The following is a 17,802-nucleotide window of genomic DNA, read 5'->3' on the forward strand; positions in this document are numbered from 1 at the left end:
CAACATGTCCACACCACTACATTCGTAGTGCGCCTAATAGATGTTTGCCCATCATACAAATATTAAAGAAGAACTAAAAGAAAAATATAGACAAAGACTAACAAAAATACTGAAAACAGAATTGACAGCAAGAAACAAGACAAAAGCTATAAATACTTATGCTGTACTAATATTGACCTACTCATTTGGAGTAGTGAAATGGAGTAACACAGACCTAGAAGCACTCAATACACTTACACGATCACAATGCCACAATTATAGAATACATCACATGCATTCAGCAACTGAAAAATCACATTAAGCAGAAAGGAAGGAGGAAGGGGATTTACCGACATAAAAAACCTACATTATGGACAGATAGACAATTTAAGAAAATTCTTTCTAGAACGAGCAGAAACTAGCAAAATACACAATCACTCATATAAATACATCGGCTACACCACTGCAATTTCATAACCACTTCTACAACCGTTTAGATCACATAACATCAACAGATACGAAGAAAGTAAATTGGAAAAAGAAAACACTACATGGCAAGCACCCATATCATCTAACACAGCCACTCATCGATCAAGACGCAACCAACATATGGCTAAGAAAAGGCAATATATACAGTGAGACGGAAGGATTCATGATTGCAATACAGGATCAAACAATAAACACCAGATATTACAGTAAGCATATTATTAAAGATCCCAATACCACAACAAATAAATGCAGACTTTGCAAACAACAAATAGAAACAGTAAATCACATCACAAGCGGGTGTACAATACTAGCAAATACAGAATACCCCAGAAGACATGACAATGTAGCAAAAATAATACATAAACAGCTTGCCTTACAACATAAACTTATAAAACAACACGTTCCCACATACAAGTATGCACCACAAAATGTACTGAAGAATGATGAATACAAATTATACTGGAACAGAACCATTATAACAGATAAAACACCACCACATAACAAACCTGACATCATACTCACCAATAAAAAGAAGAAATTAACACAACTAATCGAAATATCCATACCCAATACAACAAATATACAAAAGAAAACAGGAGAAATAATTGAAAAATACATCCAACTGGCTGAGGAAGTCAAGGACATGTGGCATCAAGATAAAGTTGACATTATACCAATTACACTATCAACTACAGGAGTCATGCCACACAATATCCACCAGTACATCAATGCAATACAGCTACATCCAAACTTATATATACAACTACAGAAATCCGTAATTATTGATACATGTTCAATTACCCGAAAGTTCCTAAATGCAATATAACATATACCGTACAGTTAAAAGGAAGTCACGCTTGATCAAGGTCCGCGTCACTTTGCAGTTTTGACCAGACATAACGTCTGAGAAAATAAAGAAATAATAATAATAATAATATATCATATGATAGGGAGAAATATTAGAATATTTAAAATATTGTTCGCCGTCTTTTACGAGAGGCTGGAGACTATGTTTGTGGTCAGCCAGAAAGCGATGGACAAATGGTTCAAATGGCTCTGAGCACTATGGGACTCAACTGCTGAGGTCATTAGTCCCCTAGAACTTAGAACTAGTTAAACCTAACTAACCTAAGGACATCACAAATATCCATGCCCGAGGCAGGATTCGAACCTGCGACCGTAGCGGCCTTGCGGTTCCAGACTGCAGCGCCTTTAACCGCACGGCCACTTCGGCCGGCAGCGATGGACAACATACTGACCATAGTTCCCAGTCTGCAAGTCCACATTCTAGCGTTGCGACTTCTATGTATATAATACTATCGTCTGCAAACACCCTCAAGGAGCTTCTGGCGTTTTCCACTATTGTTTGAGTATGCTTTGAACAGTGACGGTCCTGAAGCACACCCTTGAGATACGCTATATCTTAAGATTTCCCTCCGTTAAGACCGAGATGTTGTCTTCTAGTGGCTATGAAATCTTTACTTCAGTCACAAAGCTCAACTGATATTCTGTACATTCATATTTTGTTCATGAGGTGACGGTGCTAGCACGTCCCGGCAAGGGAGAACCGCATCAACCTCGACGCTGTTGTGCCTGCCTTCTGTGTGTCTTGTAAAACCACGGCGTCCTGGGTTAACATCATCGTTGTAATTTACTTACAAGTGGTGTGGCCAATATACGTGAATTACGTTATGAACTTGGCCTACCGTTCTGAATAATATAATTGAAGTAAAACGTAAGTCAGTAGAGTGTTGAATCCTTAATTCAGTACTAACGGAGCGATGTTACTATTGATGGAGTCACAGTCCTAGGACATACTCAAAAGATCTCATATGGTGCTGTTTAAAAATTTGTTTTGTGATCAGTCAATGTACAAATACTTATGTTGCCACGATGGACATTCAGAGATCCAAATTGAGACTACCGAAGTGGCCTATGCTATGATTGCACACATCAACAACAATCGCCGGGCTGAGCTGCGGAGCGGTTCTAGGCGCTACAGTCTGGAACCGCGCGACCGCTACGGTCGCAGGTTCGAATCCTGCCTCGGGCATGGATGTGTGTGATGTCCTTAGGTTAGCTAGGTTTAAGTAGCTCTAAGTTCTAGGGGACTGATGACCTCAGAAGTTAAGTCCCATAGTGCTGAGAGCCATTTTTTGACCCAACAACAATCTTCAAGTACATTAACTTCAGAGCTGTGTTAGAAAATTCGACGGGAGTCGCCGGTGTACCTGTTCATTAGCGAGCCACTGACCGGTGAATGCTTCAGGCCATGTGCATACAGTATAGTAACAAGAGAAAATTACAAACTTTATAGGTTATTTGTGGCTATCCTGGGTGCGAAAACTAGTACACAGAGCGGGCGCACCTGGCAGCTGCAGTGGCTCCTTCTGGCTCCACACAGAGTCCAAGTGAGTTTGGATGATAGACAGGGCAACGTCATTCCGTGCAACTTAATTTCTATTTGCTGAGTTTATTAATCGTAATGGAGAACGAGTAGTGTCGTTCCATTCTCCGGACAACCTGTGACCAAATACGAGGTGTATTTAAGTTCTAAGGCCTCCGATTTTTTTTCTCCGGACTGGAAAGAGATAGAAACATGCGCATTGTTTTAAAATGAACCCACGTTCATTGTCAATACGTCCCAGAGATGGCAGCACCGTACGGCACATGGAATTTTACCGCCAGCGGCGAGAATGAGAACTGTTTTAAATACTTAAAATGGCGACGTTTTCCTTACTTGAACAGTGTGCAATCATTCGTTTTCTGAATTTGCGTGGTGTGAAACCAATTGAAATTCATCGACAGTTGAAGGAGACATGTGGTGATGAAGTTATGGATGTGTCGAAAGTGCGTTCGTGGGTGTGACAGTTTAATGAAGGCAGAACATCGTGTGACAACAAACCGAAACAACCTCGGGCTCGCACAAGCCGGTCTGACGACATGATCGAGAAAGTGGAATTGTTTTGGGGGACCGCGGAATGACTGTTGAACAGATCGCCTCCAGAGGTGGCATTTCTGTGGGTTCTGTGCACACAATCCTGCATGACGACCTGAAAATGCGAAAAGTGTCATCCAGGTGGGTGCCACGAATGTTGACGGACGGCCACATGGCTGCCCGTGTGGCATGTTGCCAAGCAATGTTGACGCGCAATGTCAGCATGAATGGGACTTTCTTTTCGTCGGTTGTGACAATGGATGAGACGTGGATGCCATTTTTCAATCCAGAAACAAAGCGCCAGTCAGGTCAATGGAAGCACACAGATTCACCGCCACCAAAAAAATTTCGGGTAACCGCCAGTGCTGAAAAAATGATGGTGTCCATGTTCTGGGACAGCGAGGGCGTAATCCTTACCCATTGCGTTCCAAAGGGCACTACGGTAACAGGTGCATCCTACGAAAATGTTTTGAAGAACAAATTCCTTCCTGCACAGCAACAAAAACGCCCGGGAAGGGCTGCGCGTGTGCTGTTTCACCAAGACAACGCACCCGCACATCAAGCTAACGTTACGCAACAGTTCCATCGTGAGAACAACTTTGAAGTGATTCCTCATGCTCCCTACTCACCTGACCTGGCTCCTAGTGACTTTTGGCTTTTTCCAACAATGAAATACACCCTCCGCGGCCACACATTCACCAGCCGTGCTGCTATTGCCTCAGCGATTTTCCAGTGGTCAAAACAGACTCCTAAAGAAGCCTTCGCCGCTGCCATGGAATCTGGCGTCAGCGTTGTGAAAAATGTGTACGTCTGCAGGGCGATTACGTCGAGAAGTAACGCCAGTTTCATCGATTTCGGGTGAGTAGTTAATTAGAAAAAAAAAATCGGAGGCCTTAGAACTTGTATGCACCTCGTATATTAAGTCGATGAGAACATGATGACCAGGACAACAGTCGAATATCATCTGTATCGCGATAGAGCAGGACAGAATGAGCAGCAAGCGGACTTGCCTTACGCTGGTGAAAGATAGTGTGACGAAGAAATGGTTCAAATGGCTCTGAGCACTATGGGACTCAACTGCTGAGGTCATTAGTCCCCTAGAACTTAGAACTAGTTAAACCTATCTAACCTAAGGACATCACAAACATCCATGCCCGAGGCAGGATTCGAACCTGCGACCGTAGCGGTCTTGCGGTTCCAGACTGCAGCGCCTTTAACCGCACGGCCACTTCGGCCGGCAGTGTGACGAAGACCTCGAAGAAATAACACTGTCACCAGCCGTAATGTGTCAAGAAGGTAACAACTGATGTCCAAATTATCGATTACGTGAACCAGACGCTATCGTGCTGTGATAGTATGACGGTGATGAGAACAGTCTTGCATCATTCGACCTCCTCGGAGCCTGGAATTCCTCTGTAGATACGACTTGGTGTCGCCGGACACTTCACTGTCGGCTTGTCCCTTTCCGCTGCAGCGTCAAGGAAATAGGTAACAATTGTCTCCGAGCTAACAGTCAGTGATGCACCAGACGTCCTCGCACTATCCATAGCGCAGTATGTAGATTCTGTTAAAATTATTATTTTTAAGTAGATATTTTATGAAGATTCTTCCCCTCTAAAAAGCCATTTTTTTATTTTTTGGGTCATCAGTCTTCTGAATGCTTTGATGCGGCCCACGACGAGTTCCTCTGCCGTGCCAACCTCTTCATCTCAGAGTAGCACTTGCAACCAAAGTCGTCTATTATTTGCTGGATGTATTCCAATCTCTGTCTTCTTCTACAGTTTTTGCCTTCTACAGCTCCCCCTAGTGCCATGGAAATCAGTCCCTAATGGCTTAACAAATGTCCTATCATACTGTCCCGTCTCCTTATCAGTGTTTTCCACAAATTCCTTTCCTCTCCGATTCTGCACAGAACCTTCTCATTCCTTACCTTAGCAGTCCACCCGATTTTCAACATTCGTCTGTAGCACCACATCTCAAGTGCTTCGATTCTCTTCTGTTCCGATTTTCCCACAGTCCATGCTTCACTACCATACAGTGCAATACTCCAAACGTACATTCTCAGTAACTTCTTCTTCAAATTAAGGCCGATATTTGATACCAGTAGACTTCTCTTGGCAAGGAATGCCCTTTTTGCCATTACTAGTCTGCTTTTGATGTCCTCCTTGCTCCGTCCGTTGCTCGTTATTTTACTGCCTAGGTAGCAGAATTCCTTAACATCTACTTCGTGACCATTGCTCGTTATTTTACTGCCTAGGTAGCAGAATTCCTTCATCTACTTCGTGATCATCGATCCTGATATTAAGTTTCTCGCTGTTCTCATATCTACTACTTCTCATTAACTTCGTCTTTCTTCGATTTACTCTTAGTCCATACTCTGTGCTCGTTCCATTCAGCAGATCATGTAATTTTTCTTCATTTTCACTCAGTATAGCAATGTCATCAGCGAATCGTATCATTGATATCCTTTCACCTGGGCCGGCCGCGGTGGTCTCGCGGTTCTAGGCGCGCAGTCAGGAACCGTGCGACTGCTACGGTCGCAGGTTCGAATCCTGCCTCGGGCATGGATGTGTGTGATGTCCTTAGGTTAGTTAGGTTTAAGTAGTTCTAAGTTCTAGGGGACTGATACCACAGCAGTTGAGTCCCATAGTGCTCAGAGCCATTTGAACCATTTGAACCTTTCACCTGGAATTTTAATTCCACTCCTGAACCTATTTTTTATTTCCATCACTGCTTCCTCGATGTACTGATTGAACAGTAGACATCCTTGTCAAACACACTTTTTAATACGAGCACTTCGTTCTTGGTCATTCACTCTTATTATGCCCTCTTGGCTGTTGTAGATATTGTATATGACCCGTCTATCCCTATAGCTGATCCATAATTTTCTCAGAGTTTCGAACAACTTGCACCATTTTACATTGTCGAACGCTTTTTACAAGTCGACAGATTCTATTAATATGTCTAGATTTTTCTTTAGTCTTGCTTCGATTATTAATCCTCACGTCAGAATTGCCTCTCTCGTGGCTTTACCTTTCCTTAAAGCCAAACTGATCGTCATCTAATGCATCCTCGATTTTCTTTTCCATTTTCTGTACATTATTGTTGCCAGCAACCCGGATGCATGAGCTGTTAAGCTCATTGTGCGATAATTCTCGTACTTGTCAGATGTTGCCGTCTTCGCAATTGTGTGGGTGATGTTTTTGCGAAAGTCAGATGGTATGTCGCCAGACTCATTCATTCTACACACCAAAGTGAATAGTTGTTGTCACTTCCCCCAACGATTTTAGAAATTCTGATGAAATGATACCTATCCCTTAGTTATACTAACAATATTATGGAAAGGGTAGTTGCTACTCACCATGCAACGGAGACTGTCGGAAAGCGAGCTTTCGGGCAACATGGCCTTTGTCGAAAATAGGAAACACACACACACACACACACACACACACACACACACACACACACACACACACACACACACTTACGCAAACGTAACTCACCGACACATGACCACAGTCTCTGGCAGCTGAAGCCAAACTCTGGTGAAAAGCAACTACCCGTTTCATAATATTGTTACATTCCATCCTGGATTTTCCATAGTTTAGTTACACATCTGAAATTATGTTAAATATTATGTGCTATGGTCATGCCATAACAGGTGTAGCGTTTGATCTGTTCTCGTATCTAGATAACAGACTAAAAGAAAAAAAAAAAACAAATACAGTAGTAAAGGGTGCAGCAGTCAGTCACAATGATGTTTAATGAAAATCTAGATTTCGGACAATGTGAAGCCATATTCAGAGCAGTAAATGTAAATTAAAATATTGAAAAGACTTGCATATGCGCATAGAAACAAATGGACTTCTTATGTCAGAGGCTGACTGTGAAATAGGTTGGGACTATGTGTATATACAAGTGTTTTTAATGTTTTAAGTTACATTTACTGCACTGTAGATGGCCACATAGTGGCCGAAATCTAGATTTGCAATAAACATCATTGCTACTGATTGCTGTACTCTTCACTACTTGGCTCTGGCTCTGAGCACTATGGGACTTAACAGCTATGGTCATCAGTCCCCTAGAACTTAGAACTACTTAAACCTAACTAACCTAAGGACATCACACAACACCCAGCCATCACGAGGCAGAGAAAATCCCTGACCCCGCCGGGAATCGAACCCGGGAACCCGTGCGTGGGAAGCGAGAACGCTACCGCACGACCACGAGATGCGGGCCTTCACTACTTGCATACAGTCGTTGGACACAACTGTTTCCCCATGGAATCAAACCCGATAAAATAGCAAATAAATAAATAACCGTGCGGGTATCTGTTATGTTGCAAACAATCTCATTTCCTAACTGAAGGTCGTGTGACTAAGGCCTCCCGTCGAGTAGACCGTTCGCCGAGTGCAAGTCTTTCGATTTGACGCCACTTCGGCGACTTGCGCTGGGGATCGATGATTAGGACAACACAACACCCAGTCCCTGAGCGGAGAAAATCTCCGACCCTACCGGGAATCGAACCCGGGTCCTTAGGACTGACAGTCTGTCGCGCTGACCACTCAGCTAACGGGGGCGGTAACTCAAAGTGGGGTAGACGGTGCCGATTTGTACCATTTCGTTGAACTGCTGTCAGTATACGCCACCGACCAAGGAGTTTGGCGGAACAGTTCCATCGTCTTCCCATAAACGCGTCAGTGAGGTTAGATTATCGAGCGATGAAGGACACAAATTTAACGTTTTCTTGTTAGTGGAAGTAAATTTTGCTTGCTGAATACATTTTGTTGTGTGCTCCAAGACAGTGCTCTTACTAACTGAGTAAGTACAACGATTGATCCTCATTCTGAATAGGCTTGGGAAGGCCCAGCGGTAACGACTGACCGCCGTATCATCCCCAGCCGAGAGGCGCCACTGGATGCGGTTGTGGAGGACCATGTGGTTATCACACTGCCAAGAACGACAAAGGCTTAACTTCTGTGATCTGACGGGAACTCGTGCTACCAGTCAGCAAGGTCTTTGACAAGTACAACGATTAAAGTCCTTATATTGTCACTGTATATGACGATAAATGTTTAAATCTAACACAATTGCGGTATGGCCATGACTCACATTCTCCCACTTCAATGAGGGCACGTCGGCCCACATGAGCAACCTGCCCTGCTGTCTTATTTTAAACATGTATTCTTACTAACTTTAGTAGGTCCAACGAAGTCAAAGTGTATTTTGTAAACCCTCGTCGCCACTTTTGTAACGATGTCGTCGCTACTGCTGTGGAGGCCGAGATGCCACGGTTACGGTAGGCCGAGTTTGTGAGTTGGTGAAACGGCTGTTGGTGCAGTGCACCACAAAGACAATTTCTCCCTGATACTATTACTCGTTCATAGCTATGCCCCAGGGTCACAGGATAGGAGAACGAAGGTTCTACAACTTTCCATCAAGGCTCACAGTTGAGTTAAAAGGTTTACTTATCTTTGAGATTAGTTGAATAGCGAAGTCTGTAACACGGCATGTAACATAACACGTAAAAGGCCCCCAAGGGCTAAGTGCAAATAATCGTAGGTCAACTTCACAGTACATAGCAAACGCAATTTGCCACTGCCTGTTCACTTCTAAGAGCTGACTACACTACGTTCCCTGTCTAAGTCATCCCTGGACGATGATCTATAACCAAGTGGGCTAGAGTTTCTCTTCTGTCTTCCGAGTAGGCTTATGTCCGTTGTTGTCCAGTCATTGGCGGACTGCGCTCGGCCGGCAGTTGGTCGAGGCGAAATCGATATCTGCATCCTCAACGCCGCCCCTGGCGCTGGTGGAACTCACGCAAGTGGCGAACCTCTACGGCACGCACCAACTCGTGTCTTTGAGCCTAGGGTGCTTTTGCCTTGGCTGTGTCTTGCTCGAACGACACAGCAGGATATATCAAATTAAGTGCAATTTTTACGTAAGGAAATTGTGTCCTACACTGATGTTAAACCGGTAAGACACCAACCAAAATGACTGTAATATAAATCTGAAATTATAACTTATGGGACACTGCAGGACATGTTTTCAAGTATCAAATCTACGTGCATCTTTAAATGCAGTAATATTTTTATTTGTCATTTTTCTGCCGTTTTGTTTTTAGAATGGTTCGAAATTGTAAAAATAAAACTGAAAGAGGCAGTGTTTCTGAAATAACTATGAGATTCACAGCGGTAGAAGTAAAACAGCATGAAAGAGAATTTACGGGACTGAGCAGAGGCGCTCCTATTGGGATCATAAGTCGTCGTAGACGACAGATACTACCTTCTTGACATGCATGCAACTTTTGTATCACATATCCGATGATCCAAAGACCACCCTTGCTTGTTACTAATTGATAACAATACTTCCCATTTATGCGCTGCAGTCTCACATTTTTGCACAGAAAATGGTTTCTTCCCAGCTCACTGAAGACACAAACTACAGCCTTTGGACAAGAAGTATTTACAGTCGCTTTAAAAAGTTTGTTATCTCAGGGCGCGATGAATGGATGACAACAAACAAATGAGCAACGACAATGCACGTCCTCCCAGACACTGTGAAAATTGGACTTCCGAACGCAATTACACCCAGAAATTTACTGAGTGTATTCAAAGTGGCAGGCACGTTCTCCTTAAGCAGTGACTTTTCACTGATAGTGACTTTCTACCTTTGGATACAGCAGACAGGCTGGAGCCTAATGTCACTGGTTTTGGTTTAATTGCTGAAGCTGGCTCGTCAGCTACACAAAAGCACAATTGTAACCTATGCTGTCACTAACAAAGTTTGTTAACTTAAGCGTTACATCACCTGACCGGCCATGCTTCCCAACGGCTGAAGATGTCACGCCGTTTGAGAAAGCGCCATCAAGAAGGAAGACAGAAAACAAACAAAAAAGAACTTCAGCAATAAAGACAAACGCTCCAGTGAATGACGCGCTACAATCTCAAGAACAAGTCTCCACAGACAGAAAATAAAACGCTGTGTAAAAATCTGTTTTCTAAAAAAAAAGTGGCCGTGGTCAAGCAAAATCACATGATGAAACTCCTCAAGTACGAGTAAAGCTCAGAAATAAAGCTGGCGTTCCAGAGAAGGTGAGGATGACGATGCCTTACTTTTCAGGTGTCTCATAGCAAGCCAGCGAATTAATGCATTCACCGTGTAAGTTGTAAGCGAGGTGCATATCTGTTGTGTGTTAAAGTAACGTGAAAGGGCTGTTTTTTATGAAGATTTGAATTACGAATATCCTATTGGGCATTCAGATGAAGACTGATAAAATGTTTGGGCATGCTTTTCTGTCAAACTGTAACAATGCTAACAGAATTTATGGTTGTAGGTTTTGTCATAAAGGTCTAGGAATTTATATTACAATAAAGTGTGAGCGTTAAAGTCGATATACTTTCAAATAACCAATGTTGCAACTAAATTAAATGATTAAATCGTGTGGGCCAACTGCTCCACCTCTCGGGCCAACTTGCCTCATTGCTGGAGTAGGTTGACCAAGGGGCTATTGCTGTACAAAATATTTTGTTAATGAATAAACAAAAGAGGCAACGGCCTTGCCGCAGTGGCTACACCGGTTCCCCAGAGATCAGCGAAGTTAAGCGCTGTCGGGCGTCGTCGGCACTTGGATAGGTGACCATCCGGGCCGCCATGCGCTGTTGCCATTTTTCGGGGTGCACTCAGCCTCGTGATGCCAACTGAGGAGCTACTCGACCGAATAGTAGCGGCTTCGGTCAAGAATACCATCATAACGACCGGGAGAGCGGTGTGCTGACCCCCCGCAGCTCCTATCCGCATCCTCCACTAAGGATGACACGGCGGTCGGATGGTCCCAGTAGGCCACTCGTGGCCTGAAGACGGAGTGCTTTTTATGCTTTTTAAGAGTAGACAAAGAATGAGGAGCCATATTTACTTAGTTTTGAAGTTGCTGAAACAATGTACCAGTGTTTGCACATAAAAAGTTCAACAAACATTTAAAACACAGTCTAGCCTACGTCACGTGGCAATACGTTCATGCTTGAACGAACAATGTCTGTCGTCTCAGGAGCAAGTCTCGTAAGGCCTCTGAGATCCAGCATGACGTCTCTCCTCCTTACACGAGACTTAACACGATCTTATCACAAACAACTTTCATTCCAATGTGATTTCTGAATGAGAAACCCACATTTGCTTGTATACTGTTTGAATGTGGTGGTACGCATACCTACGTTGAGCGCTTGTTGTGCAATGCATGTCCAAGCAATTGTACGTCAAAGCATGTAATACACTTTATGCGAATCTGCCGCATCTTGCACGCTTCCTTATGGTGTCGCAAATTTAGTGACCAGTAGTGTAGTATAATCGTTTCACTGCATTTTACTGTTGACGATGTGCAGTTATTGGAACAATGTCACTAACTGTAATCATCGCCACTGATTCTGCACCTGAGCATGTACAATGGATTATCGTCTATCTACGCGTTTAATGTTTCGTGTGGCTTGCGTGAAACGTTGTGTGACTCGCGCCAGGTGTGAATCCATACCCTCAATCAACGACCGAGAGCACTGTACACCAGACAGGGTGGAGTTTGTTCCTTAGTGTGCTTCTCAAACGTGTACAAGCGAGTGCAGATCTGCTTTCCCCTCTGTGTCTCAGAAACAGACACACAAACAGTTAAAAGAAAACCATTCAGAGGAAAATGGCATAAGGGACAGTTTTCGTCTTACATTAGGACATCCAGCCACAGTAACAGGTAAAGTAAGTAAAATCGTAGGGCATGTTTGGCTGCGAGACCCCGAGGGGCCTCCTAATAGAAAAGGGTTTTCCTCTTCCGCTCACAATGACACCTTACCTTCGAGAAGCGCCAGGATTGCGTTTCAGCAGTATCTGTTGTGTGTAGTGAGCTGTAATGGACACCCTTATTGACATTATTACACTCTAGGTCGTATTCGTAATGGGCCACGCCAGTGAAGTCCGAAGAGACGGTTAGCATGACTTTCATACTGCTGTGGACCTGCCCCGCTTTTTTGGGTCCACTGCGATGACTGCAACTTTGTTTTTGGGTCGTGCCCATAAACCCAGGACTCATCATCGAGAAGTCGGTGTTACTGTTCACAGTAACCAGTATGTCCTGTGCGACCTCTGAACGAAGTTGCTTCTGCTCAGTTGTTTGCACCTGTGGCACAGATGTTGCTGAGATCCTCCTGAGATCCAAACGTTCCGTTAAAATGGAATGAATGGATCCAATACAAATTTTAACTTCGTTTTCAAGTTATCTGATCGAGATTCGTATATCCTGCATCATTAGGTCCTTTCTTGATCAATAACAGCCTCATTTGGGGATGAGTGACTACCTGAAACTGCTTCTCTCTTTACTGATGAGTGGCTATGTTTCAAGCGGTTGTACCACTGCTTTATCTGTGTGGTACCCGTTGCAACGTTCCCAAACACTTGTCAAAATTTGCGGATTGTTTCAACTTGAACGGCCAAGCTTAAAACAAAACTTGGTGCAATAACATTGTTGCCCTTCTTCTGTCGCTTTTGCCCACACCACGAAAACTGACGACTACAACTTGACGTGTTCACTGGTCAACGACTTGCCAACAACTGGTTGTTTTCGCCGTAGTCAAGCAAAATCAGGCATTCCCAATATGTATGCCTACAAACATAGAGAGCGTGCGCGCCTCTGTACCACTGTTGGTTTCAACAACGAAAAATTAGGTCGGATACTTTTTGAACAGCCCTCGTTTGTTTCTAGTATAGCGTCATGTTTGTGTTGTATCATCATGAAAGAGGTGAGAAGATGAAAAGATAAAAACCGCTGCTGGCGTATGCCCTACTCCTCTCCAGTAACACCATGTGGACGTTCCAGTGTAACGTCCCCATTCGATGGACTATGGACTAGTCACCATCAACACTGCCACATTCCTTCGCTCCGTGACAGAGTTACAGTAAGCAAGCAGTCACTGCCGTTAACCGTTCAATAAACATACTGTAGCACCCCCTTCATCTTTCAGACACACCCATTTCACCTATACATATTTCACACTGAATCGTGGAAATCTACAAAAATTCCATTTCTCGAAGGTGACTACTGACTGATATTAATAAAAACTAACCAGTAAACTACCGTCGAAATGGATGGTAAATGTCAGTTTTTATCTAAAGAAAGTAGAATTGTCATCATCCTGATAGCTGGTTTGAATTTTATAGTGCTTCATGAGGTACGTTCCTATTAGAGATAGTATGCCTTTACTTTCCTTCGTCCTGTGAACAGAGGTGAACAGGCATCTACACCTACATCTACATCTACACTCTACAAATCACATTTAAGTGCCTGGCAGAGGGCTCATTGAATCACCTTCACAGTTCTCTATTGATCCACTCTCGTATAGCGCGCGGGAAGAACGAACACATATCTTCGCATACGAGCTCTCATTTCCCTTACTTTATCGTGGTGATCGTTTCTCCCTATGTAGGTCGGTGACAACAAAATATTTTCGCATTCGGAGGAGAAAGTTGGTGATTGGAATTTTGTTTTATTGATGTCCAGCCCAAATCCTGTATCATTTCAGTGACACTCTCTGTTCTATTTCGCGATAATACAAAACGTGCTGCCCTTCTTTGAACGTTTTCGATGTACTCCGTCAGTCCTATCTGGTAAGGATCTCACATCGCCGGTCGGAGTGGCCGAGCGGTTCTAGGCGCTACAGTCTGGAACCGCGCGACTGCTGCGGTCGCAGGTTCGAATCCTGCCTCGCGCATGGATGTGTGTGATGTCCCTAGGTTAGTTAGGTTTAAGTAGTTCTAAGTCCTAGGGGACTGATGACCTCAGAAGTTAAGTCCCATAGTGCTCAGAGCCATTTGAACCATCTCACACTACACTGCAGTATTCTAAAAGAGGACGGACAAGCGTAGCGTAGACAGTCTCCTTAGTAGATTTGTTACATTTTCTAAGTGTCCTGGCAATCAAACGCAGTGTTTGGTTAGCCTTTGCCACAACATTTTCTAAGTGTTCCTTCCAATTTAAGTTCTTCGTAATTGTAATTCCTAGGTATTTTGCTGAATTTACGGCCTTTACATTTGACTGATTTATTCTCTAACCGAAGTTTAACAGATTCCTTTTAGCACTCATGTGAATGACCTCACACTTTTCGTTATTTATGGACAATTGACAATTTTCGCACCATATAGATATCTTTTCTAAATCGTTTTGCAGTTTGTTTTGATCTTCTGATGACTTTATTAGTCGATAGACGACAGCGTCATTGCAAACAGCCTAAGACGACTGCTCAGATTGTCTCTCAAATCGTTTATATAGATAAGGAACAGCAAAGGGCCTATAACACTACCTTGGGAACGTCATCTGACGTAGCAAACGTTGCAGTTTTACATTTTCCGCACTGAAAAATCAGTGCCAGAGGTTAAAGAAGAGATAAACGACATTTGGTGTAATATCCTATAACCGACTGAGTATCAAACTCCGGACCTTAGGATTTTTATTCTGCAACTTACTCATTTAGCTGTCGAGCCACACTTGTAGCTAATAGCATTTTAAAAGTTAACAACAGTATAACGTTTTTAGCTTTCAAAATGTCTGTATTCTAACTCATGAAAACATTTATTTTAACATCCTTTTAACATTTTTAAGTTGGTTTCACGTGTCCCAAAACTTACTGAAGAGTATAAGCAATTGTCTGTGTGGAGAATGGAGAATGAAATAACGATTTAGAAAGAAAGTATCGGATTATAGTTTGCTACGGTAGCGGGATGTGCCTAATACAGTCGACATCGTGTGAACGCTGTTCTCGCCATTTCGGCGGCTTGGAGCATCGTAACCTCCCAGTAATCTTCCTGTTGGACAGTCGCATCGTCCACGTGCTGTCGACCTTAAGTCATTTAAGGAGTACCTGCAGGTACTGCAAAAGCCTCGTTTGTTTTTCTAAGAGATCACGTCGCAGCGCAGCCCCTTACGTAAACTTGCGTGCTGCCAGAAGTCAGCTCCTATTGTTAACAGTCCAGCCCCGCTTTTATCACATGTGAAGTTGCTATAACGTACGGCTGTGTCGGCGGTACTTTATTCGTTATGATGCTACAGCGCTGCTGTCGACACTCGAGTTCTGGAAAGTACTGCATGTGCACTTTATTATTTGCAGCCAGTGAACTGCATTCCGGATGTGACAAAAGTAAAGAAATGTTCTGTGCCTGTATATTTGTGCCATGTGCCTCCCCGGTTCAGTATTGCCCATTTCACTGTTCTTCCAATAGGTGAATATTTGTCTAAAATATACAACTCATGACTATACCTCCTTCTCCATCTTCCCCTCTTGCAAGTTTGGCCAATAACTCAGTCAAATGGGGCAGCATCACAATGTTTTATACGTTAATGACCAAGTTTCCGAGGCATATGTCACCACTGGTCTTATAAGTATATAATAAATTGTCAATTAGCTGATAGAAGTTAGGAGCACTGACGAAAAATAGGCTCTATTGACTGTTATTAAGGTCTGCTTAATTTCGTAAGTGAATTGTTTCCTGCAAATGGCCTCATTCTGAGTGCAAAACAGACAACATATTCAGTTCCTCACATGTAGAAGTACTGCACTAATCATATATTTAACGCATGGTGACGAAGTAATAACTACGGTGGAAACTTCAAAAATTTTAGGTGGCCATGTCGATGAGAATTTAAACTGGAAGAAACAGGTTTTGGAACTCTTATGGCAGTTAACTTCAGCCACACTTGTATTTCGAATCACTGAAAATTTTCGGGTGAGAGAAATCAGTGAGTAACATTTTGCGTATTTTCATTCAATAATGATAAATTGAATAATGTTCTGGGATAACTCATCATTAGGAAAGTCTTCATTGCTCAAAAACGTGCTGTAAGAATAACAGGTGGCGCTTATCCACGATCATCTAGTTGACATCCGTTTGAGGAACTAGGCAATTTGACTGTGCTTCAAAGTAGATTTTTTCCCCTCATGATGTTGGTTGTAAATAATCGACATTATGATGCTCATAATGATACAGTGCCTGAAGAAAAAATGACGTTCATTACTTCACATTAAGGAGGTCTTTAGCACAAGAAGGGGTGGACAATGATGCAACTAGATTTCTGATCACTTACCCAATGACATAAAATATCTGACAGGCAGAAAAATTAATTTAGAAACAAATTGTTAAAGTTACTCCTTGACAACCCTTTCTATTTTTGTAATGTGTAAAATGTCAGAACTTAAATCACGAATTCACTAAACTGTGAACATCTGCTGGCAAACAAGGGAAGTCCAAGAGGAGTAGAGGGGTAACATAATTTTTAAACTCCCAAAGAAACGTAGTAGTAAAATGCATAGAATTCAAGTGTCCACTGCACCTAAACTTCGTTGATATCAACACATATGAAATTACTGAACGTCTCGTTGATGTTTTCAGAAATCTGCATCTAGATTCGAGGTGCTGTAAACGAACAGGCGTCAGACGAGGATGCATTTTATCACCATTCCTTTTCAAATCAGTCGTGGATTTCATAACGAGAAAAACTGTACACAACTAAAATCATTTCGTATTTATGAATGAGGAAACTAGATTTAGGGGTCTGTATTCTTCTGAGGACATTTTTCTCCTGGCAGAAATTCCGCAGAGTTCACAACTAATGAATGGCAAGTTCGTTGGGAGGGCTAGTTTGTAAACTAAAAATAAATAGCGACAAAACATAAATAATGTGCAAAAGAAGTGGTAATTATCGATCCAGATTACAGTGCAACAGAAGGTAATTCCAGATTTTGACCGAATTCCACAGCTAGGCAGCCTTATGGTACGTGGCATAGATGCAGACCTCAGCAGCACAACTGAGAAAGCTTCTGCAGTCTCTCAGCGAATGCTATCGATATGTAATTGCACTCGAAGTATGTCCACGAAGCTTCGGCTGTACTTCTCTCTAATCCTACCGATGGCCATGTGACTATGTGAGACTTGAAAAAGCAAAATCACGCTCTGCCTCGGTGGTTTTCACGAGCGATGCTGGAGGCAAATTTTGAGGATCAGCTATCGTCAAGTGCAGCCTGTACAAAATCGCCGCTGAAAGAGAATAAAGCTTTTGGAGCATGTTCAATGGAAAAATAAAGGAAGAATCCCCAAATAAGCACTGTTGTGGAAACCGTGGGGTGGATATGTCACCGTATTTACAGATGAACGTGAAATCGTATAAAAGATCTGTGCAACTTGGACGTAGGTAAATTAAACTAAAAAATTTCCTTTGACAGTGTGATGGCCGATCCCAGATGCTCCTCCATACTGCACCCAAACGACTGTCGGCAGACGTGATGCCAATTCAGTATAGCGCACTGTTGACGTCCTCTTGAGGAGTTATTTTAAACAATGAGTTTAATGCGGTGCCAATAATACATGGTGTT

General features: G+C 42.9%; 1 protein-coding gene across 4 annotated transcripts in view; it reads left to right on the forward strand.

Annotated features, from left to right (window-relative positions):
• Window positions 1-17,802, forward strand: part of LOC126203898 (aquaporin AQPAe.a-like) — a 420,935-nt gene that overhangs the window by 325,378 nt on the left and 77,755 nt on the right. The window contains exon 1 of one of the 4 annotated variants that reach the window (XM_049938287.1): window positions 15,216-15,303. The exons of the other annotated variants lie outside the window; for them this stretch is intronic. The gene's annotated coding sequence lies outside the window, so the exon portion shown is untranslated. Of the gene's footprint in view, window positions 1-15,215; window positions 15,304-17,802 lie in introns of those variants that run through there. 4 annotated transcript variants of the gene reach the window in all.

Source organism: Schistocerca nitens, chromosome 9, assembly GCF_023898315.1.
Source record: "Schistocerca nitens isolate TAMUIC-IGC-003100 chromosome 9, iqSchNite1.1, whole genome shotgun sequence".
NCBI classification, from domain to species: domain Eukaryota; kingdom Metazoa; phylum Arthropoda; class Insecta; order Orthoptera; family Acrididae; genus Schistocerca; species Schistocerca nitens.